Consider the following 25,279-nt stretch of genomic DNA (forward strand, 5'->3'; position numbering starts at 1 on the left):
TATGGTAAAATAAAATGAGTAGACATTGGATCATAAAATTGATTGTTATTTGACCATTTTTTAATCACCAAACCCAAGAAAAGAAATGAAAAGTATAGGGAAAAGTAACTAAGTTCTATGGCAAGAGAAATTTGATCCTGCAGACATCTGGAGAAACAAATTAAGGGCATAAACATATTGCCAGTAGCAAATTTATTAGCAAAGGAGATAGAGCAATTGCAGTAATATATTAATATATAGTTACTTTTATATATATAATTTTTGGTATATCTATTTGGCCTAGTCCAATACCTAGGACATCTCACCACCCTCAAATCAGATCCAACTCACAGTGACTCCTCCTTGGTTTTCCGAGGAAGTATCACTACGGAAGTAGATTGCCCAATCTTCCTTCCAAGGAGTGGCTGGTGGTTTGAACCATCAGCCTTCTGGTTAGCAGTATTAGCCTGAGGCACTACACCACCTAGAACACAGTGGGTCTTCAGTAACTGTTAGTTCATTTTTCCTTCCTTTTTATTCTCTGATTCATTTCTGTATTTATAGAACTATCAATGACAATGTATATCAATGATAGTGAAAATGTGTATTAATTTGACTCCCTAGCTAAAAGTAGATATTATTTTAGCAGTGAAAATTACAAATTTCAATAATTAAATTACAGTTCTAAAAATGTTATCTAACTGCTTAGATTAGCCTGCTGTGCTCTGTGCCTTGAAATCTTCATATTTCATTATGGATGAATATATACACAGCATAGTGCTTGCACCATGAGTTTTGGAGTAGAACAGATAATCATACCTCTTCCACACAGTGACCAGGAATCAGGAAGTCACTCCCATACCAAGTGACAGAAGGAAAGATATTGAGATGATGGGACTAGGATGGATAAACTAGTATGACCAAGATAGGATATACTGACTTCCTCTCAGAAGTCTACTCACTCAGGACTGTGTTTATTGTCATTAAGGAATGTTTTTTATATATAATCAACCTTGACTATATCATCTGCTTCTGTTTAGTTATGTATTGAAAATGGCATCAAAATTCAGCAGTTTAAAACAGTACACATTTATTACATCACAGTTTCCGTGGATCAAGATTTCAGTAGTGGCTTAGGTCAATGTTTGTGGTTCAGGGACCTTTTTGAAGCTGTAATCAAGAAGTCATCTGGGGATTTTTTAACTGGAGCTGGAAGATCTGCTTCCTAGATGGTCACTCACTCAGTTGTTGGCAGGAGGCCTTAGTAATTCTCTGGCAATTGGTTCAGTTCTTGGCCACATGGACCTCTCCTTACGTTGTTTGAGTATCCTCACAAAATGATAACTGGCTTTCCCCAGAGAACATGGTGAGGAGAGAAGCAAGGTGGATGAAATGCCTTTATAACCTTGTCTCAAAAGTCACATAACATCACTTCTGTCATATTCTATATTTTGGAAGCAAGTCACTAAGTCTGGCCCATACTTAAGGGGAGAAGAATTGGGCTCCACTTTGAATTGGGAGAATAGTCTAAGAAGTTTTGGATATATTTTAAATCTATAAAACCTCTTCATATCCTCAAATGCTTCCAGATTTTATATTCTAGATACCTGGTGTAGAATTTCTTCAAAGATACAATTATAATTTTAAAAAAATATATGAAAACTTGGTAGCTATAAAATCTGTATATATTATAAAGTTGGTATAACAAGTCAGTAGGAGAAAAAAGATTTTTTAAAAATCGCAAATGTGATGGATATGCTATGTGTACAGTATATTAAGCTTTTATTTTCTCACCCAGTACTCTTGTGGACTGTTACTAAACAACATAGACTTAAGCAGTCACCTTTATTCAAAACAGCATTGTATATGTTGTGTTTTCACTGTACTAAGTAAGCATAGAGAAACTGTATGTTTTCCTGATTTTATGTTGCTTTTCACAGCAACATCAATTGACCTGTATTTGACACTCTGGGTAATGATCATGTTCCAGATACTGCAAATTTAGTACAAAGGAAGATGAGGTGGAAAAAGACAAAAGGTAAAAGATGCATTTTACACTTTGTTAAGAGTGCTGAAAGTACCAGAAAACACAGAGAGAGAAAAGAAAGAAAGCCTGGGGAGATCTGGGAAGATAGTCACACAAAAGAAGTACTTGGCAGCAAGAAAACACTAGCTAGTCAAGCCCAAAACTGCTGGGACCTCTGACAAGAGAGACTGGAAAAGGAGAAACAACAGAGACAAAATTAGCATCAACTTTTTAAGTACATGTATGAAAAAAAAATACATATTGAAATTCAAACACTTCTCAGGATGAGAGAGTTATGTTATGTTGTTATGGGCCGTCGAGTCAGACCTGACTCATCATGACCCTTCCTTGGGTTTCTGAGGCAGTATCACTACTGAAGTAGATTGCCCAACCTTCCTTTCTAGGAGTGACTGGTGGGTTTAAACCGTCAGCCTTCTGGTTAGCAGTCAAGTGCTTTAGACACTACATTCCCAGCGCTCCTAAAAACCACACCTCCCAACTGATTGGATGACTGGATCTGACTCCTAGTGAGCCCTCCTTGAGTTTCCAAAGAGGGCGGAGTTAAGAGACGGCCCGGTCTACATGGTGGGAGCGGCTGGTGGGTTTGAACCATCAGCCTTGTGCTTGGCAGGCCACTTGCCTTCAGCCTAAGGCCATCCTCCAGGGCCCAGGATGAGAGAGTTATTGTTGTTTGCCATCCAGTCGGCCCCGACTCATAGCGACCCCTCCTTGGGTTTCCGAGGCAGTATCACTACAGAAGTAGGATTGCCCAACCTTCCTTCTGAGGAGTGGCTGGTGGGTTTGAACCGCCAGCCTTCTGGTTAGCAGTCAAGTGCTTTAGCCACTATGCTACCAGAGCTCCTGGATGAGAGAGTAGAAGTTATCAATTCTCCTCTGGTTGTTCTAAGACAGTTTCACAGCAGATGGGGTTTAGGGAACTAAGACACTGTTTTAAGTATCTGTGTAAGTCCTGTTATAAAGTGCAGATTGGAGTCATGCATGGATAGATATTCAAAATTGCCCAAATGACTTAGGCATGTCTGAAAATTGAGTGTAAGTGAAAGGAGTTTGGAAAGAGGAGCCCTAGATAATTGGGACTTGGAAGAGCCACTTCCAAGTTCTCAAGGTTACTAATTGAAACAGAGGTTTCCTACATGGAAATTGCAGTGCTATTCTGTTCTTTAAGAACTTTACAAAGCTCTTGTTACTGGAATCTAAAAATCTAGAGTTTTTAGATGTCTATGGACAAAGACAGATTTACCTCATTGGTGCACCAATTTGCCAAAGAAGAAAATAATCAGGGTAATTCCTATTTATCATCCAATCAAATATACCATGTATTGATCAGAAGATGTACCATTATTTTATATAATACAAATACTGGTGATTAAACTTTACTGCAATCTTTTGTTCTGACTTAAGGAAAATATATACCGAATGAAAGAACTGTTTCAGACTTATTTACCCATAAATTTGATCACTTTCTCATCCCTGATGCCTTCAAGAGGATTGGTGGTGCAGGATTTAAAAAAAAAAAAAAAAAAAATGCTCCACTACTGCCTCCAATATTTTCTTCCAAGTCACTGATACCCATTTTGCAAGTTTTTATGCCAACACTTCTTTTACTCAAATTAAGTAGTTTCTGTTCAACATCTGCAGGAAGTTTCTGATAATTTAATGCGTGATGCCTTATAAACCATCTTGTACAATGTACGAACCAGTCACATATTCTGTTCATTGCCTTGAAATTTCTTGTAATCTTAATGACAACATATAGCACCACTTTATCTACCTGTAAGCATCTTCCTTGCTTGGGTAAGATAAAGCACATAATTGCTTTTTTGATTTATTAAAAAAAAAAATGAAATTACAATTTCTTCTCCAACAAATATGCCTTTAAGTCCAATTTTCACATCATTCTGCATATAGAATAACTTTTATTTCTTCAACATATAATCATAGTGTAATTTTAAGGACATCTAAATTAAACAAATTTAACATATGTAATGCCAGCAATGTACAAAATGTAGTTGAAATAACGACATAACCAACAGATTAATAGCTATTTCATAACATATGCAAGACACATCTCAGTTTCAAAGGTGAAACTTTAAATGAGTATATCTTTTAGCTAACATTATGATGTTCTTAAAAGAATGTGACATATTTCATTTTGGATAATAATGAAACGTTACCTACTTTGAGAACAAAAACCACAAACCAAACTCACTGCCATCAACTTGGATTCAACTCATAGTGACCCTTCCTTGGGTTTCTGAGGCATATCACTATGGAACTAGATTGCCCAACCTTCCTTCCAAAGAGTGGCTGGTGGGTTTGAACCACCAGCCTTCTGGTTAGCAGTCAAATGCCTTAGGCACTATGCCAACAGAGCTTTTCACTTTGAGAACAGTATTCCAGAAAATGAGCAAGTTAGTCATTCAACTTGAGCTAGCACATGTAGTATACAATGTTATCACTACTAAAATACAGCGATGATAAGTAAAAATAATCATTGAAATAGCATGGAAAGCCCCCAAACAGACCCTGATATATGTAAGAATTATGTACACTCATTCTTCACTTAAGAGGCTCTAGGAGCTCTAGCAGCGTAGTGCCTAAGACATTTGACTACTACCCAGAAGGCTGGCGGTTCAAACCCACCAGGCACTCCTCGGAAGGAAGTTTGGGCAATCTGCTTCCGTAGTGGTACTGCCTCAGAAACCCAAGGAGGGGTCGCTATGAGTCAGGTCCAACTCAAGGGCACATAACAACAACAACAACAGTGACACAGTGGCATACTGCCTAAGGCATTTGACTGCTAACCATAAGGTTGGTAATTCAAACCCACCAGCCACTCCTCAGAAGGAAGATTGGGCAATCTATATCCCTAGAGATACCACTTCAGAAACCCAAGGAAGAGTCACTATGAATTATATTGACTGGGCAGCAGTGAGTTTAGTTTCTTTTAGTGATGCAGTGAATAATACTTTTAGCTGCTAACCAGAAAGCTGACAGTTCAAAGCCCAGCTGCTCTACAGGAGAAAAATGAGGCAATCTACTTCTGTAAATATTTACAGCCTTGGAAACCCTATAGGGGTCACTATGAGTCGGAATCTACTTGATGGCAGTAGGTTCGGTTTGGTTCTTTTGGTTACTCCTCACTTATCCAGATGGTTAGGTTTCAAAGACCAGGTTGTTATGTGAAAATCTATGTTATGCAAAAATGGAGGATGACCATATCAGACAAAGTGAAAGATGGCTACATCGTTATACATTTACCAAATTACATCATTACATAACTGCCAAACCACTGAGAATCATGGCTCAGCCAAGCTGACACATAACCTTAAATATCACAGTCAATGTTATTGTCACCTCGGGCTTCAGTGTTTGTAACTGCCTGATATTCGTCATTAATGCACAAAATAGTTGGATAGTAGATTTTTTATATTGTCATAAATACAAAAAAAACAAATAATAAGATAGTCAATAAGTGAGGAGTAGTTGCATATGGTAAAGATGAAAATGTGAGAAAAGAGTAGAAGACAAATTGATCTGGAAAAAAATTCTCACTACTTGAGAAAAATTAAATAAATATCTTCATTTCACACTAAACACAAAAGTAAATCCCTGAGAAGTCAAATATTTATATGAGAAGAGAAAAATCAGATCTTACTGGGTACCAAAAGACTTTATAAGCATATCAGCAAAGGACGAAATTGATTTGGTGACATAAATATTAAAAGCTTCTATGCATGGATGTTGTTGTTGTTGTTGTTATTTGTCATCGAAAAAATGTCATTTAAATATAAGATAATAGGTTAATATCCTTGGTATATAAAGAGCTCTTACAATTCATGCAAAACAAATAACCCATAGAAAAATGAACAAAAGAAACAGTAAATCTTTACACACAAAAAGATATACTAATGGTAATAAGCACAGAAAAAGCTAAATCTCATAAATTTTAAATATGCAAATTAAAACAATAGTTAAACATTTTTCAACTATCAAAGTGTTTCTTTTCTTTAACACTCAATAGCCAACACAAGTAAGCATGTAAAATGAATCTTCTCTTACTCTGCTAAAAGGATTGTAAATCACTTTTCTCATAGAAAATTTAAGCAATTTTTCATTATATATATTTCCCTCGGTATAGGACTGGGCAGTGTTTCATTCTGGTGTACAAAGGGTTAATACAAGTTAACTCGACTGCACCTAACAACAACACATTTCCCTTAACAGAATTACCCTATTAATGTATAAATTCCTTAAGAAATTTATCTTGAAGAAAAATTTAGCTATAGGCAAAGAGACATATATGCAAATATATGTATCACAATATTATTTATAATATTTTAAAAAATCAGAATCAATCATCTAGTGTCAAACTAGGTGAATAGCTAAATCTACTATTGTGAAAACACTCTGATGTACACACATCAAAATTTCCTTTTGGGAGACTTTACAATGACATTTGTTGCTGTTGTTTCTTGCTGTGAAGTTGATTCTGACTCATGGCAACGTCATGTATACAGAGTCGAACTGCTCCATGGGATTTTCAAGGCTGTGACCTTTTAGAAACAGATCTCTAGGTCTGTCTTCCTAAGAGCCTCTAAGTGGGTTTGAACCACCAATCTTTTGGCTGCTAGGGAGTGCTTAAACTTTTTATACCACCCAGGGAGTCCTACCACCCACTGCCATCGAATCGATTCTGACTCCTAGCACCCCTATGGGATGGAATAGAACTGCCCCCATTGGGTTTCCCAGGCTATAAATCTTCACAGAAGCAGACTGCCTTATCTTTCTCCCACAGAGCAGCTGGTTGGTTTGAACCACTGATCTTTTGGTTAGTAGCCAAATGCTTTAAGCACTGAGCCAGCAGAACTCTTTATTTCTGCAACAAGTATGTGTGGCTTGCATGTTGTAATAATACTAGAAGCTATGCCACCAGTATTTCAAATATCAGCAGGGTCACCCATGGTGGACAGGTTTTAGTGGAAGATTTCAGTGGAACATCCAGATTAAGATGAGGGAGAAAGGCCTGGCAATCTACTGCTGTAAATAAACCAATGTATTTATTTCCTGTGCTTGAAATATGAAAATATTATTACTCTATGTTTTGGACTATGAGTAGCAAAAAGACATATTTTGTTGATAAAAGGAAAATTCCATTTCAATATATTTATATATATTTAAATTAAAACCACTCTGTAGTATGAAACTTTTGACAATATTTCCTAATGTAAAGTCTTCAAATGGCAATTAGCAGCATATCATATGATAATCAAGGACACCTTCTTTATCTAAAAGTGAAAGAAACACCAACAGAAAAAAAAATGCATTGTTCATCAGAGAAGTCTGCATATTTACTTCTGGTTCGCGCATATAATTTGCTACATAATTGTAAGAAAATTTTAAAAAGAAACCGACTTCTTCTGGTACAATTGGGAATATGCCATCAGAATTGCAATGATCATAACCAAATAGAGGAAAAGTCCTCTCTAAGATGGATGAGAGAAGAAACGTGGCATCTTTGTGGGTCTGTCATTTTCACCCTGTTCCTTTAAGGTGTTCCAATTCTGATTACCTTCTCCAGGATGAAAGGGCGATTCAGCTTATATACTCATTAAATGGGGAGATATTTTGAACATCCTGCCGCTTTCGTCAGCTTGCTGTGCGAGACAAAATTTCCTTCACTTTTTACTAGATCCCTGATACACAGAGAAAATTCAAAATGTCTCCCCAGGGACTGGAGGTCGAACACTTAGGTAGTATTTGCTCTACTATCAGATTCTGAAAAACAATATTTTTTCTAAGTGGGTGGAAAGCTGAACGCACAATTCTTCTTACTTTGATTGATGGGTTTATCGATAGTCACATAGCAGTTCTGTAAGGAGCGCAGTTCACCCAATTGTATTATTAAATGACAAGTACTGGGGGAGAAAAAAAAAAAAAAAAAAAACACCACTTTTAGCAAATATGAAACTTTAAAACTGTTTCAAAGTAAAGGAAAACTGAGTGGCAGTTTATCTCTGCCTCATCCTACAAGATTTCACACATTTCTTTTTTCCAAAGCCACGCAGTTTTAAAATGACGTCTATTTGATTTAATGTGTTTAAGTAAAGAGATTCCCCCAAAACATATCTCATTTGATACCACTATCTGGATGACAGTAACAATAGCATCAATTATAGAAATGGTACTGACAACAAAAACATTCAATTCACCCACAAAGGTCAGCAATAAATCTCTCTAAAATATGTACAGCTCATAAAAGTAATGGGTTCACAACTGTGATTGAAACAGAAGTTCATAAAATCAGCATTTAAACATGAAGACACTGTAAAATAAATGAAGATTAGATTAATTTAACAAGTTAATTCTAAAGCTGAATGGAGGAGAAAATTAACAGTAAGGCTCACAACTCAAAAAAAGATGAGTCAAGAGGCAATCAAAAAAAGAAAATTGTCCTGGGCTAACAAACCTGCGTGCTAGGAAAGGTTTTGTGCAAGGAGTGATTGTCACAAATAGACATTACTTTGTACTGTTATATTACAGCAAATTATTTTGTGTTCTTAGATAATATCCATATGCCTAAAATAAAAGCTAGGAGCTCTGGTAGCATAGTGCCTAAGGCACTTGACTGCTAACCAGAAGGCTGACGGTTCAAACCCACCAGCCACTCCTCGGAAGGAAGGTTGGGCAATCCTACTTCCGTAGTGATACTGCCTCAGAAACCCAAGGAGGGGTCGCTATGAGTCGGGGCCGACTCGACGGCAAATACCAACCAACCAAAATAAAAGCTGAAAATATTTGGTTAATTTCCTTTCTCCATCAGAAGAGGGATTTTTATCTCAACTAAATTCTTATTTTACCAACACTCCCACTAAGAGAAAAAATATATTAGAGCTATTGTTGTTGTTATATGCCGTCGAGTCGGCCCCGACTCATAGCTACCCCTCCTTGGGTTTCCGAGGCAGTATCACTACGGAAGTAGGATTGCCCAACCTTCCTTCCGAGGAGTGGCTATTAGTAACTTATTATTTTCAAATGCCAGGTTTGGAGGAGTGAAGGCAGTAGTGAAATCAAAGTTGGGGTTCCCTAAAACATCTGGGGAATGTTTAAGAATTTCTTTCTTGAACTGGTGCAAAAAATTCTTCATGTTTCAAATACATGTGCCTATAGCCTGGCTCAGGAGCCTTGGTGGCACTGTTAAAGAGGTCGGCTACTCAGTGGTTCAAACCCACCAACTGCTCAGTAGGAGAAAGATGTGACGGTCTCTATCCATAAAGATCATTGTTGCTGTAAGGTGCAGTCAAGTGGGTGCTGAACCATAGTGAACCTATGTAAAACAGAATAAAACACTGCCAGGTCCTACACTATCCTCATAATCACTACTATATTTCAGCCCCTTGTATCAGGCACTGTGTTAATCCATCACATTGAGGGTCTTGCTCTTTTTCAGTGACCCTCCACCTTACTAAGCATGATATTATTCTCCAGGGACAGGTCCCTCCTGATAATGTGTCCCAAGTACATAAAATGAAGTTTCACCATCCTCACTTCAAAGGAGTATTCTCGCTGTACTTCTTCTGAGACAGATTTGTTTGTTCTTGCAGCCCATGGTGTATTCAATATTCTTTGCCAATACCATAATTCAAACACATCAGTTCTTTGGTTTTCCTTACTCATTGTCCAGTTTTCACATGTATAAGAGGCAATTAAAAATACAGTGGTATTTTTTAGGCATATCTTAGTCCACAAAGTGACATCTTTGCTTTTTAACACCTTAAAGAGGGCTTTTGCGCAGATATGTCCAATGTAAGATGTTTTTTGATTTCTTGACTGCTGTTTTTATGAGTATTGGTTATGGATCCAAGTAAAATGAAATCCCTGACAACGTCAATTGTTTCTCTATTTATCATGATGTTGCTTATTGGTCCAGTTGCGACGATTTTTGTTTTCTTTACATGAAGGTGCAATTCATACTGAAATCTTTGATCTTCATCAGTAAGTGCTTCAAGACTTCTTCACATTCAGCAAGCAAAGTTGTGTCATATCACAGGTTGATGAGTCTTCCTTCTATCCTGATGCTACATTCTTCTTCATATAGTCCACTTTCTTGGATTATTTGGTCAGAAGACAGTTAGAATAAGTATCTTGAAAGGATACAGTTTTGATGCACATTTTTCCTGATTTGAAATCACCCAGTATCCCCTTGTTCTGTTCAAAAGATTGTCTTGTGGTCTGCATACAGGTTTCTCATGAGTACAATTAAGTGTTCTGGAATTACTATTATTTGCAGTGTTATCCATAATTAGTTATGATCCACATAGTTTGCACAGTCAATAAAACACAGGCAAAAATCTTTCTGGTATGCTCTGCTTTCAGCCAAGATCCATCTGATATCAGCAGTGATATCCCTCATTCTACATTCTCTCCCACATATCCATTTGGAACAGTTCTATTCTGTCTTCTGGAGTCACTATGGGTTGGAATTGATTCAATGACAGTGGGTTTGGGGTGTAGCCTAGAGGAGAACAGTCTTCTTGTTTGCATTTTGTTTATTCCAATGAAGAGGTGGTGCAGAGGGGTCATTTCTGGGGCAGAGAGACACACACAAAGCATGACACTGACCCTGAACCCTGAAGCATTTCCTAGGATAGTCCTGGGTGTAAAGTAAATCTTGAAGGACTTTTTAAAGTATGCTCTCACCACCCTTAAGCAGCAAGCAGAATTTGGGTGGCCATGCTGTGTTCAGGCCTCCTGCTGTTGGCTGTGATCTTTCTTGTAGACACTAATGGGGGGCATGAGGGCAATGCTGGCTTTAAATCTTCGTAAAACAAAGACAACTAAGACTGAAGTTTGGTTTGACCTGCTTACATAACCAAAACATGGCCATCAGCATTGTACACAAGTGCCCTGTCCTCAGAAAGGCAGACAAAGAAGTTAAATCTGGGCCGGGGCAAAAGGTTTTGGTCCCAAAGGCAAGTTTCTGAAAATGTTACTCTCAATGAACAATAAGGTTGATACTAAAATAATCATTTTATTGTCTGCTGTACAATTGGCTCCTCCAAGGACCATAAAGCTAGCTCTTACTGAAACAGTGGTTTGATTTGGGGTTTTCCTTTATGATTTTAACATAATTCACCACAGTGCTCCACTTGGTAAATTGATTGCCATACATCCAAACACTGAAACAATTAGATATCCTTCTTTAAACAAAAGCCTATTCTACATGCAACCATAATAAACAATGCTGGACTTCTTGAATTATTTTGTGTTTTATAGATTCATTTCTTCATGCATACTTTGACCATATAGGTGATCTCATTATGACAGAACAAAAATATCTAATTCACAATTCTCCATTAGAATAATTTAAGTTACTATAACCAGTTGATATCAGTCAACAAGCATTAATTGGTCTAGCACTATGAGCAGAGTACTATGATAAATATAAAATGATGGAGAAAAAGAACAAAAGAAAGAAAAATATTATTCCTCCCTTAGGAAGCATACCATATAATTGAAGAAAAATATCTGTGAAACAATCTGAAAAGTTTCTTTTTTTAGCCAAATATGTATTTGTTAATATTAGAATTTTTTCCTGATTTAAATATGTAGTTTCAGTATTAACAATTTGGAAAACTCAGAAATGAAAAAAGAAAACAATTTCAATTACCCATGAAACTATTGCCAATATTTTACAAATAATTTATTTTGGAACACTTTTAGGTTTACAGAAAAATTGCTAAGATAATGCAGAAAGTTCTCATGTAGCATATATATCTTATATTAAATCAAAACTAAGCTCACTGCCATTGAGTCAATACCAACTCATGGCAACTCCCATTGGGTTTCCAAGGCTGTAAATCTTTACAGAAGAAGACTACTTCATATTTCTTCTGTGGAGTGGCTGGTGGTGTCAAACCACCAAACTTTTGGTTAGCAGCCAAATGCCTTAACCACTACATCAGCAGAGCTCCGTACAGCTTATATTGTTGTTGTTGTTGTTGTTATGTGCCGTCGAGTCGGCCCCGACTCATAGCGACCCCTCCTTGGGTTTCCGAGGCAGTATCACTACGGAAGTAGGATTGCCCAACCTTCCTTCCGAGGAGTGGCTGGTTGGTTTGAACCGCCAGCCGTCTGGTTAGCAGGTAAGTGTCTTAGCCACTATGCTAGGAGACAGCTTATATTAGTAAAGTATAATATTTCTATTAAAGGATCTCTGGTGACATGTTCTTAAAGCATTTGGCTTCTAACCAGAAGGTTGGTAGTTCAAACCTACTAGCTACTTTGCAGAAGGAAGATGGGGCACTCTCCTTCCATAAAGATTTACAGCCTTGGAAACCCAATGGGTGTCGCTATGAGTCAGAATCAAATACATGGCAGTGAATTTTATATACATATAGTACAGCACATTTGTTACAATTAATGAACTAATGTTGGTATATTATTATTAACTAAAATCCACACTTTATGCAGATTTCTTTAGTTTTTACTTAATATTCTTTTCCTTTTCTAGGATCCTATTCATCTCTTGTACTTTGGTAAAGTTGTCAGAAGGGATCAGTCCCTGGAGAAGGACATCATGCTCAGTGAAGTAAAAGATCAGTGAAAAAGGGGGAGACTCTCAAAAGGATGGATTGACACAGTGTCTACAACGAAGGGCTCATGTGAGGATGGTGCAGGAACAGGCAGTGAGTGATTTGTTCAGTTGTATATAGGGTCTCTATGGGTCAGAACTGACTCAATAGCACCATAACATCAACAATAATTCAGAATATTACATTCAATTTAGTTTAAGTTTCCTTAGGCTCCTCTTGGCTGTGATAGTTTCTCAGACTTTCCTTGTCAGTTTTGAGGAGTGCTGGCCAGGTATTTTGTAGAACGCTCCTCAGTTGGGATTTTTTTTTTTTTTTTTTTTTTTATGTTTTTCTCATGAATAGCCTGGAGTTTTGTGTTTTGGGGAGGAAGACCACAGAGGTGAAGTGTCATTTTCTTCACATCAAGGGTAAATCCTATCAACCTGACTCACTGTTGATGTTGACTTTGATCTTTTGGTTGAGATAGTGTTCTCAGTTTTCTTCACTATAAAATTACTCTACACCCCTTCACTTTCCATATTATATATTTTGGGAGGAAATCACTATGTGCTGCCCACAATTGAGGAATAGAGAGTTATATTCTACCTCTTTGAGAGTGGAATATCAGTATAAATTATTTGGAAATCTTCTGCAAAGGACATTTGGATATTCAACACTATTTCTTTGTTTATTCATTAATTTATATACAACAGGAAGAATTCATTGACATTTATTTTATACTTTGACTTTCAAGCCAACACAATTTTGTTTATTTTCTTGCTCAGATTGTTCTGCGGCCATTGGAAGTTCTTTCAGTTGGCTCCTGTGCCACCTGTGTCTCTTCATATAACCACATCATTGCAGAGTTGACTTTGGTTGTTGTGTTTTGTTTTGTTTTACTTTTTAGCATTTTCTTATTTTCAGGCACTACAAAATGCCTCAGGTTCATCTTGTATATTTTCTTCCCTAATCCTAGAATCAGCCATTTCTCTAAGAAACCCAGGTTCCTTTTTTGTTTTGTTTTGTTTTTTTGGAGCACAGTATTAGAAGTCAACATCTAGGTGCTAGGTGTGCTCATTGCTACTGAAATGTTCTTGCCTCTAAGCCTTCTCAACTGACAGAGCAAAGAATTATATGTTAGTGTACAAACCTGGAAGGAGCCCTGGTGGAAAGGGGGTTAAGTGCTCATCTGCTAAGCAAAGGGTCAGCAGTTTGAACCCAGCAGACTCTCCAGAGGAGAAAGATGTGGCAATCTGCTTCCATAAAGATTTACAGCCTTGGATAGATACCCTATGAGGAACTTCTACCCTGTCCATAGGGTTACTATGAGTTGGAATCAATTCAGTAGTAAGGGGTATACAAACCTGTGTATGTATACATGTCTATAAATATTTTTATATATAACCACCTGTATCTATATTAAACTAAAGAAGAGTTCATATTGATGTCTCTACTTCTAAGCCATAACCTTAAGGATTGATCAAGCCTCCAGCCCTTGCTTATATGAAGCCTCCACCTAAAGCAGTGAGAAAGCTGGTCCCAAAATCTGTCATCCATTTGCTTATATATACCATCTCATTGCCTTCTCACTTGCATAGTTTCTGCTGAGAAATCAGAGCTTATTCTTACTGGTTGTCCTTTGTCAGTGACTTTTTGTTTTTCCCGTGCTGCTTTCAGGATTCTTTCTTTGTCTTTGGTTTTGATGAGTTTGATGGTGATATGTCTTGGCGATTTTCTTTTGGGGTCTATCCTCTTTGGGGTTCGTTGGGCTTCCTGGATGGATATATTTTCATCTTTCATCATATCAGGGAAGTTCTCCTCCAACCAATCTTGGACAATTTTCTCAGTAGTTTTGTTTTTCTCTTCCTGTTCTGGAGTTCCAGTGAAACTTAGGTTATTCCTTTTGATGGTATCCCACATGAACCTTAGGCTTTCTTCATTTTGTTTTGATCTTTTTTCTAATTGATCCCTTTCCAAAGAAGTATTGAGGTATTTGTCTTCAATCTCATTGATTCTGTCTTCCATTGCATCAATTCTACTCCTTTGCCCTTTCAATGTGTGGTCTTTTTCTGACAATTTAGTATTAATCTTTGTATTTCTACCTGTATATTTAGAATCATTTCTAATTTTTCATTGATTTTGTCATTTTGTTCTTGTATTTTCTTCCAAAATTCTTCTAGGGTTTTGTCTGTGTTTTCCTTGTTCTGTCTCTCAATCCTTTGAAAATACCTAAATATAATTCTTTTGAATTCCTTATCAGAGAGTTCCAATGCTGCTTCTTCCTGAGTTCTGGGTCTGTATCCTGCTTCCCTGTTTCTACCACTTTATCTTGCTTCTTTGTATAGACTGTGATGGTCTGTTTTCGCCGAGACATTGTGACATTGTTGTATTTTAGATCTCTGTTCACTGTTTGTGAAGAGCAGCTAAGGGTGAGTCAGGGTCTTCTTGGTGGTTGTTTATCATTGGCCCATTGGTGGAGAAGGAAGTGGTGGCTCTCACTCAGTAAGTGAAGCTGCAGGAGGTGTGGGTATAGTTGTGTCATATGGGGACTATTGCTGTCTCTCACTCAGTTAGACAAAAATAACAACTGAATAACCATCAAAAAAGTAAAAGCAAATGGACAAAAAATGCACCATGTAATCACACAGGACCAGTAACCAAAAAAGGAAAAAAAAAAAAAAAAAACCTGCAATATCTGGGGAGAGGGCAATAAGAGAAAAAAGGTAGAGAAGGATAACACTGAAGAAAAAAAATAGCAAAAATGCAAAAAGAAAAACAAGGAATGGAGTTAAACATGAGAAAGAAAAACAGGGAACAGGGAAAAGAAAAAAAGCTGAAAACTAGAACCTAGAAGGGGAAGCATAAAGAATAATAGTAAAAAGGACAAAAGTAATAATAATACTAGTAGTTTTTAAACAGACAAAAACAAACAAACTAAAAAACAGAAAAGAGGGAAAAAAATCAGGGCAGGGTACCCAGGCTCACTCCGAGCTCGCAGACTGGGATGGATTTCCTGCCGGCCCGGAAAGTGGGTGGAAGTGAGAGATGGCTGCACCTCCATTCACCAAGAGGGTGAGGGGTATAAGAGTAACAAGGGGAATGTCACACCTTTCCAGTTTTCTGGGTCTGGAATGTTCTTGGGGTTCCCGGCAAGTGGAGCCTATTCTTAACTCCCTGGAACCTGGGAGAATGCTGTTGCTTTAAATATGCAAAATGGTCAAGCTACTTGTAAACATTCAAAATGGTTGCACCCTCCAGACAGAGAAAAGTCCACAGCTCAACCTGCCTTCCTCTTTGCTGCTGCCCCCTTTTATTCCCCAACCACCAGAGCAGTCCTCCTTGCAGTCCCTGGCTAACAGGGCCAATTTTTAGGTTAATTCTTAGGTCCTAGCACCACTCAGCAATATTCAAGCTGTCTGTGCTGTCAGGATGGCTGCCAGACCACATCTCCGTATGTCTCCTTTTTTGGTGTTTTCATGCAAATTCTTCTGCTAGTTGGAGTTTAGTCCACTTCTATATCCTTCCCTTCAAGGCTCAGGGGTCCAGGACTATCTTCTGTATCTGTATAAATTGGTTCCCCTTTTCTTTGTTGAACAGGGTCTGTGCAGTCTTTCTGCCTGTTCCGCCATCTTACTGGAACTCTGTGCTATAAAGTTTTATGAGTTTTGACAAATGCATAGTGTCATGTATCAACCATTACAATATCATACAGACTAGTACCAACCTAAAAAATCCACTGTGCTTCACCTCTTCCACTCTCAGCTTGAACCCCTGGTAACTATTGATATTTTTATTGTGTCTATAGTTTTCCCTTTTTCCAAATGTCATATATTTTGACTCATATATCTGTTGCCTGTATAGACTGGCTTCTTTCATATTGGTGGCTTCTAGTTTTTTGCAATTATGAATAAAGCTGCTATAAACATTGACATACAGGTTTTTGTGTGAATATAAATTTTTAAATCAGTTCAGTCAATACCTAAGAGTGCAATTGATAGATCATATAGCAAGACTATGTTTAGGTTTATAAGATATTGTCTAATGTCTTCCACAGTGATAGTACTATTTTGCATTGTTACCAGCAATAAGAGTCCCTATACTACACATCCTTGCCAGCATTTGGTGTTGTCAGTTGTTTTATGATTTTTCTTTTTTTTTTTTTTAAGCCACTCTAAAAAGTATGTAGTGGCATCACATTGTTGTTTTAATTTAAAAATATCTGATGACAAAGGATGTTGGACATCTTTTCATATGCTTATTTGCCATTTTTTGCTTAGTTGTGTATTCAGGTCTTTTGATCATTTTTAAATCAGGTTATTTGTTTAATACTGTTTATTACTTTTGAGATTCTTTGTATATTTGGATGCAAGTTCTTTCTCAGATGTCTGTTTTGCAAATATATTATCTCATTCTGTCACTTATATTTTCATTGACTTGGCAGTGTGTTCCACAGTGAAGAAATTTTTAATTTAGAGGATTCAAGATGGTGGGCTAGGCTAATACACTATCTAGATGGGCTGCAACAAAGATTCAAGAAACCAAGTGAAATTAATATGGATAACAATCCTGGAATGCAGAATTTCAAGGAAAGGAAAAGAAGTAAATTAAATAATGATGAGAGGAAGAGACTGAACAAAAATAATGAACAAAGAGTGGTAAACTACTAGCCAGAACAATGAGGCCATTTTGAATTATGACGAGGAAATTTCTGATTGGAGCGAGAACCAGATAACCAGCTCCACTTGCCCAGGACTGCACAAGCACACACATCTGATCAGTGACCAGAGAGGTGAGACCTCTCCCCTTACCTTGCACAATCTTCCAGTGATCAGAGGCATGGTCATCCCACCCCCACCCACCTGGTGGCTAGTCAACCTTACCCCCTCCAGTGCTGTGCTCCTTTTTTTTCCCCTTATTATTCTATTTCTTCTTAGATCTTCCCCCTTCCTTTCCTTTATCTTTTCCTTTCCTTTTTTTCTCTTCTCTTGACAGTTCTCTCTCTCTCTCTTTTCATCTTTTATATCCCCTCATCCCACCACCCATGCAGCTACCACCACCTGGCCCTTGCCCCTCCTTAGTAGGAGGTGGATACCATGAAGGAAGGATTGAATTACTATGCAGCCATGTTTGGCAGCTAGCACTTTTGCCAGCACTGTATTGCTTTTCCTTGGTTTCCTTCTCTTTTATCCTTCTTAGCTCTTCTGGGCTCTTTCTTTTCTTCCTCTTCTCCCCTACCCCTTTCTTTTTGATCCCACAGGTATGTGCCTGCCCCCCAGCCATCAGCTGTGCCCATCTCTTTGGACAGCAATGTATGCTCCCCCAAAGTGAGAACTGCAATACTGCTGTAGCTTTGCTTGGTAGCTAGCACTTGCACCAGTATTTTTATTTTGTTTTGTTTTTCTCTTTTTTGATTTTCTTTTATTCTCAATTCTTTTGTAATCCCCCCATTTTTTTCTTTTTTCTCTTCCTCTTCTTCCCCACCCATTGTTATTCTTTTTTATTTCTTTTCTTTTTTTTTTTTTTTTTGATCCAGCTGAGCAGTTTCCAAGCTCCACCACCTCTGTACCCTGACCTTTCATATTTGTCAGTGCCAGGCCAACAGAGTGGGTGCTACATTCCCAGTGCAGCCATGTTTCATAGTTAGTGTTTATGCCAGTACTGTGCCACATTTGTTTTGTCTCATTTTTGTTTTCTTTTTTTTCTTTTATCTCTTTTTATTTCTTCTTATATCTTTGCTCCCCACACACACACACACACACACTTTTTTCTTCTTCCTCTTCCTAAACCCCCTATTTTTATTCTTTTCTTTCTCTCTTCCCCTAGCAGTCAGGACTCAGTGACCCTATCCAGCCATATCCACCACACCTGCCACCCCACCCACTGCAAGTGCCACTATCTGCTATAGCACCACTGGATCAATGGGAGGCAACAACCAAAACCCACTCAGCATGCCCTTGGATGCTCTGCACAGTCAATGATCAGACTCACACACTCCCACCTGCTATCAAATCCAACTGAAGACAGGTGGTAAGCACCCCAGTGCTATCAAACTAGCAACCAGAGTAATATGCCTATTGCTTAGATATATTAAAATAAGAAAAAAGGATAAATCAAATAAAAGTACAATAACACTACAATGTCTTCACAATAGACAACTTCAAATCACACACACACACACACACACACACACAAACAGGACAAGATGGCTTAAACAAGTGACAAAAATACAAGCCCAGAAAATCTTACAAAGGACGAAATGCTATTAGAACTACCTGATAAGAAAGTCAAAATAATTATTTTTAGACACTTTCACTTGAAAGTTCCAGGAGACCACAAACAGGGCAATGCTCCCACCTAAGAAAAATGAAAAGAAAAGAAACCACAGACAAAATCACGGAAAACACAGGAAAAACTCTTGAAAATTAAAAAAAAAACTTTAGACAAGAACAAATTTACAAAATAAATAGAAAGTTAGAAACCATACAAAAACAGCAAATACAAATTCATAAGATTAATATGAAAATTTCTGAAATAGATAACTCATTAGGACACAGGAGTAGAAATGAATCAATGAACAACAGAATTAGCAAGATTAAAGACAAATCTCTTAATATTAATATTTTAGAAGAGCAATCAGAAACAAGAATGAAAACAATGTAGAATGCCTAAGAATTATATTATATACCACCAACAGGAATAAATTACATGTGATTGGAATTCTAGAACAGGAAGAGAAAAAAAAAAAAAAAAAAACACTGAGTAAATTGCCAAAACTTTGTTGGAAGAAAACTTCTCTAATATCATGAATGACAAGAAGATATGCACTCAAGAATCTCAATGAACCCAAATAGTATAGACCCCAAAAGAAAATGACCAAGACATAACATATCAAATCTTCCAAAACCAAAGGCAAAGAGAGACTCCTGAAAGCCACTTGGGAAAAGCAAAAAGTTACTTACAAAGGTGAACAAATAAGACTAAGCTCTGATATCTCAGTAGAAACTATACAGATAAGAATGTAATGGGATGGCATATATAAAATCCTGAAAGAAAAATGTTGTCAACCAAGAATGACATATATAGCAAAACTGTCTCTCAAATTAGATGGTGAAATTAAGACATTCCCACATAAGCAGAAATAAAGGGATTTGTAAAAACCAGACCAACCTTACAATAAATGCCAAAGGGGATCTTTTAGATAGAGAACCAACAACAGCAGACAACAGCCAGAGATTAAGATACACAACAACATCACCTAGAAGTCAACCTATATAGAGAAGTATCAAAAATAAAATAAATCTAAAAAACTGAAAACAGGGAGCAAGAGATTAATTTATAAATAATGATAACTACAAAGCAAAAAGAGGGCATAAATGATATAGTTACAGAACTTCCAAATAGAGAGGAAACCAAAATCACTGTCATTGAGTCAGATCCAACTCATAGCAACCCTTCCTTGGGTTTCTGAGGCAGTATCTCTATGTAAGGAGATTGCCCAACCTTCCTTCTGAGGGGTGGCTGGTGGGTTTGAACCACCAGCCTTCTGGTTAGCAGTCAAATGCCTTAGGTATTATATCACCAGAGCTCCTAAATAGAGTGGAAACCAAGATAATATCAAGATAGAAGGGATTATTTTAACCTTGGGAAGAGAAGAATAAATTAGAGAGTTACATCAAAGGAAACTAATAAACATTTTAACCAAAATAAGAAGGAAGAAAATCATAAAATCTCAGTAAACACTAAAACAAAAGCAACAAAGGAAATGATAAGAAAATCCGTAAAGAAAATGAACTCAGCACAGAAAAATATATTGAACAAGAAAATCATCAATATAACAACCAAAAAAAACAGCAAAATGACAGTAGCAAATTCATAATTATTGATAATTACACTGAATCTAAATAGTTTAAATGCATCAGTCAAGAGACAGACAATAGCAGAATGGATAAGAACACATGAACCAACAATATACTGTCTACAAGAGATACATGTTACCTATAAAGACAAAAATATGCTAAAAATCAAATGGAGAAACATATACCAAGGAAATGGCAACTAACAGAGAGCAAAGGTGGCAATACTAACTTCTGGTAAAATATACTTTAAGGCAAAAACTAGCAAAGAGGTAAGGAAGGACATTATATAATGAGTAAAAGTTCAATCCAACAAGAAGACATAGCTATAATAAATACAAATGCACCCTAAACAAGAGCTCCAAAATATAAAAATCAAAATTTCACAGAACTGAAAAGAGAAATATACGCCACCAGAGCTCCTACAATAATAGTTGGAGACTTTAATACAACACTTCTGGTGAACAACAGAACAACTAGAAAGAAACTCAGCAAAGATACAGAGACCTAAACAACACAATCAGCCAATTTGACTTTCATAGACATATACAGATATTCCACCAAATAACAGCTTAATATGCATTCTTTTCCAGAATGTGTATTTGCACATGGAACAGTCTCCATAACAGACCATACATTAAGGCACAGAGAAAGCCTGAATAAACTTAAAAATGTTGAAATACAACAAAGCATTTTCTCAGATCACAAAACTACAGAATTAGAAATCAACAACAGGAAGATCAAGGAAAAAATATCAAATACATGAAAACAGAATAACACTCTGCTTAAAAACTACTAGGTAATAGAATAAATAAAAAATGAAATAAAAAAAAAAAATCCTTGAATGAAGATTTAGCATGCCAAAATATTTGAGATACAGCAAAAACAGTACTTAGAGGGCAATTTATAGGAATAAAAGTGCACGTGAAAAAAGAAGGCTCAAATCAACATCTTAACCTAACATCTCTAACATTTAAAAAAGAACAACAAAAGAGCCTAAAATCACCAGAAGAGAAAAAATAATAATGATTTAAGCAGAAATAAATTGAACAGAAAAACAATTAAAAGAATCAGTAAGACTGGAATTTGGTTTTTTGAAAGGATTAATGAAATGTATAAACCACTGGAAAATTTAACAAAGGAAAAGAAAGAGACAATGCAAATAACATAAATAAGAAATGAAATAGTTAAGATCACAACAAAACTTACTAAAATAAAAAGATAATAACTATATACAATACTATGTACAACTGCACTGCAACAAATTTGAAAACCTGGAAGAAATGGACAAATTTCTGGAAACACACTCTCTACAACATAAGGTAGAAAATTTGAACAGATTCATCACAAAAGAAGAAAATGAACAGCTCATAAAAAGAAACACCCAACAACAACAACAAAAGTCCTGGCCAAGACAGCTTCATTAATGAATTCTACCCAACGTTTAGAGAAGAGCTGACACCAATGCTACCTAAACTATTCCACAAGATAGAAAAGAGTGAAATACTCCTGAACTCATTCTATGGTGCAACCCTGATACCAAAACCAGGCAAAGACATCACTAAAAAAAAAAATTGGAGACCAATATCCCTTGTGAACATTGATGCAAAAATTTTCAACAAAATACTAGCCAATAGAAACCAACAACATATTGTAAAAAAGGTATGGCCACAGCATCTAACCTCTAACTTCACAAGGTGGGAAGAGGATCAAGGTCAGCATCAACAGCACATGCTGATTCCTACAACGTGGAGGTCAGACATGCCACCACTCTCTAACCTTTTTAACAATTCTGATACCAACCATCCCTCCCATGGCACTCTCTACTGGGTTCTATAATTTGTTGCAATGGCCTCACAGAACTCACAGACAATACTCACAATTATGGGTTTTATTAGGGAAATAACAGGTTACTATTCAAGATAAGAAACAATTCAGGATACAGTTCTTCAATCAAAACAGCCTCTTCTCAGCTGTGCCACAGGCACACTTCTCTCTGGCCTCAGCCTCTTGGCCCTGTGGCCCCTTGGCTCTACCATGCTCAATCAAGTGTTACAAAGCTCTTTTAGCTCTGCCTATAGGTGCCCCACACTCCTCGGAAGGAAGGTTGGGCAATCCTACTTCCGTAGTGATACTGCCTCGGAAACCCAAGGAGGGGTCGCTATGAGTCGGGGCCGACTCGATGGCACATAACAACAACAACAACATAGGTGCCCCAAGAGGCACCTCACTCTGTCAAAAGGCTCCTGTCTGAAGGCACTCAGCTTTCTCACTCCATGGACCTGGAAGCCCACTCCTCTGTTTTGTGCCTATCTATTGATTCTGCTGCCACCATTTCTCTGGTGCTGCTTTTCACAATTTATTGCCCTCTCTAGTGTCAATTCTCTGACTCCTTGATTGAGAAGGTTTAGCACAGTTATCTGGGGTCAAAAGGACACCCTCCATCATTGGCTATTCTTTTTTAATGGTAACAAGATCCTCCCCTTTCCATTTCTGGGATGGCTTCTTTAAAGAGTAGCAAGATGACAAAACTGACTAATTACCATGTTAAAGTTCCACATACCTTATTTGCATCTCACTCCCATAAGGGTGTCATGTGCCTTATTTACACTATTAGCAAGCTATCCAATCCCCTTGGTGGGCCACAAGCACTTGACATTTGCATAATCCCTCCCAGTCATCTGGTGGGAGCCACGAAGACCATTGCTAAAAGGATTACACCAAATAATTCACTGCACTGCACATATGAAAAATAATAATATATCATAAACAAGTGAGATTCACACCAGATATGCTAGAGTGGCTCAACATTAGAAAAACAATCAACGTAACCCACAATATAAATAAAACAAAGGAAAAAAACCACATGATCATGTCAATTAATGAAGAAAAGGCATTGGATAAAATCCAACACATATTCTTGATAAGAACATATTCCAAGCAAAATAAGAATGTTGTTGTTGTTGTTATTTGCCGTCGAGTCAGTCCCAACTCATAGCGACCCCTCCTTGGGTTTCCGAGGCAGTATAACTATGGAAGTAGGATTGCCCAACCTTCCTCCCAAGGAGTGGCTGGTGGGTTTGAACTGCCAGCCTTCTGGTTAGCAGTCAAGTGCATTAGGCACTATGCTACCAGAGCTCCTAAAATTAGAATAGAAGAGAAATTCTTCTAAGGGCATATATACAAAACCAATGGCCAATATTATTCTCAATGAAAAGAGAGAAAATTTTCCCTTTGTGAATGGGAATCAGACAAAGATGTCCTTTATCACCACTACTATCTACCAGTGTATTGAAAGTTTATTGCCAGAGCAATAAAGGAAAGTAAGGAAATAAAAGGCACCCAAATTGGCAAAGAAGTAAAAGGATCTCTATTTTCAGATGATATGATCTTACACATAGAAAATCCTAGAGACTCAACAAGAAAACTACTGGAACTAACAAAAAGATTCATCAAAGTGGCAGGATACAAGATCAACATGGAAAAATCAGTCAGACTCTTCTACATCAACAAAGAGAACTCTTAAAAGAAAATCAGGAAAATAATACTATTTACAATAATCACCCAAAAGATGAAGCACTTAGGAGTAAATCTAACCAGAGACATAAAAGAAATATATAAAGAAAACTGCAAAACACTAAAATACAATAAACCAAAATAGACATACATAAATGGAAGAATATACCATGCTCATGGGTAGAAAGATTTGACATTGTGAATATGTCAATACTAGCCAAAAAGATCTACAGATATAATGCAATCCTGATTCAAATTACATCATCACTCATTAAAGAGATAGAAAAATTAAGCAGGAACTTTACATGGAAAGGAAAGAGAATCTGGATAATCGAGGTACTAATAAAGAAGAAGAACAGAGAAGGAGGCTTCATACTTCCTAATCTCAGAACCTACTACACAGCCATGGTAGTCAAAATGACTGGTATTGGTACAGTGACAAACACATAGACCAGTGAAACATAATTGAGAAACGGAAGTAAATCCATCCACTAATAGACAGCTGATCTTTGACAAAGAGCTAAAAACAATTAAAAGAGAAAAAGACAGTCTTTTTAGCAAACAGTCCTGGCAAAATTGGATATCCATTTGCAGAAAAATGAAACAAGATCTGTACTTCACACCATATACAAAAACTAACTCAAGATGGATCAAAGACCAAAATATAAAACCTAAAACTTTAAAAATCATCAAAGCAAAACTAGGGGCAAACTTAGGGGCCCTAATACATGGCATAGATACACTATTAAACATAATTAAAAGTATACAAACAGCAGAAAACAATCCTGACAAGTGGGAACTCCTAAAAATTAAACATTTATGTGGATCAAAAGATTTCATCAAAAGAGTAAAAAGAGAACCTGCAGTCTGGGGGAAAAAAAATTAGCAACAACCTATCTCATAAAGGACTAATTTATAAAATTTATAGAAAACTTCAACACCTCTATAGCAAAAAAAGACAAATAATCCAATTAAAAAATGAGAAAAGGACATGAACAGACACTTCACCAAAGATATTCAGCAGCCAACAAACACAAGAAACTCATGATCATTAGCCACCAGAGAGTTGCAAATGAGATATCATCTTACCTCTGAATTAATAGGAAAGTTATATATATATAGATGCATACCCACCAGCCACTCCTTGGAAGGAAGGTTGGGCAATCCTACTTCCGTAGTGATACTGCCTCGGAAACCCAAGGAGGGGTCGCTATGAGTCGGGTTTGACTCGACGGCACATAACAACAACAACAACACATATATATAGATAACATTATATATATATAGATAACATTATATATATAGATAAC

The sequence above is a fragment of the Orycteropus afer genome, unplaced genomic scaffold (genome assembly GCF_000298275.1).
Source record: "Orycteropus afer afer isolate SDZICR_OR568_19922 unplaced genomic scaffold, OryAfe1.0 scaffold00005, whole genome shotgun sequence".
NCBI classification, from domain to species: domain Eukaryota; kingdom Metazoa; phylum Chordata; class Mammalia; order Tubulidentata; family Orycteropodidae; genus Orycteropus; species Orycteropus afer.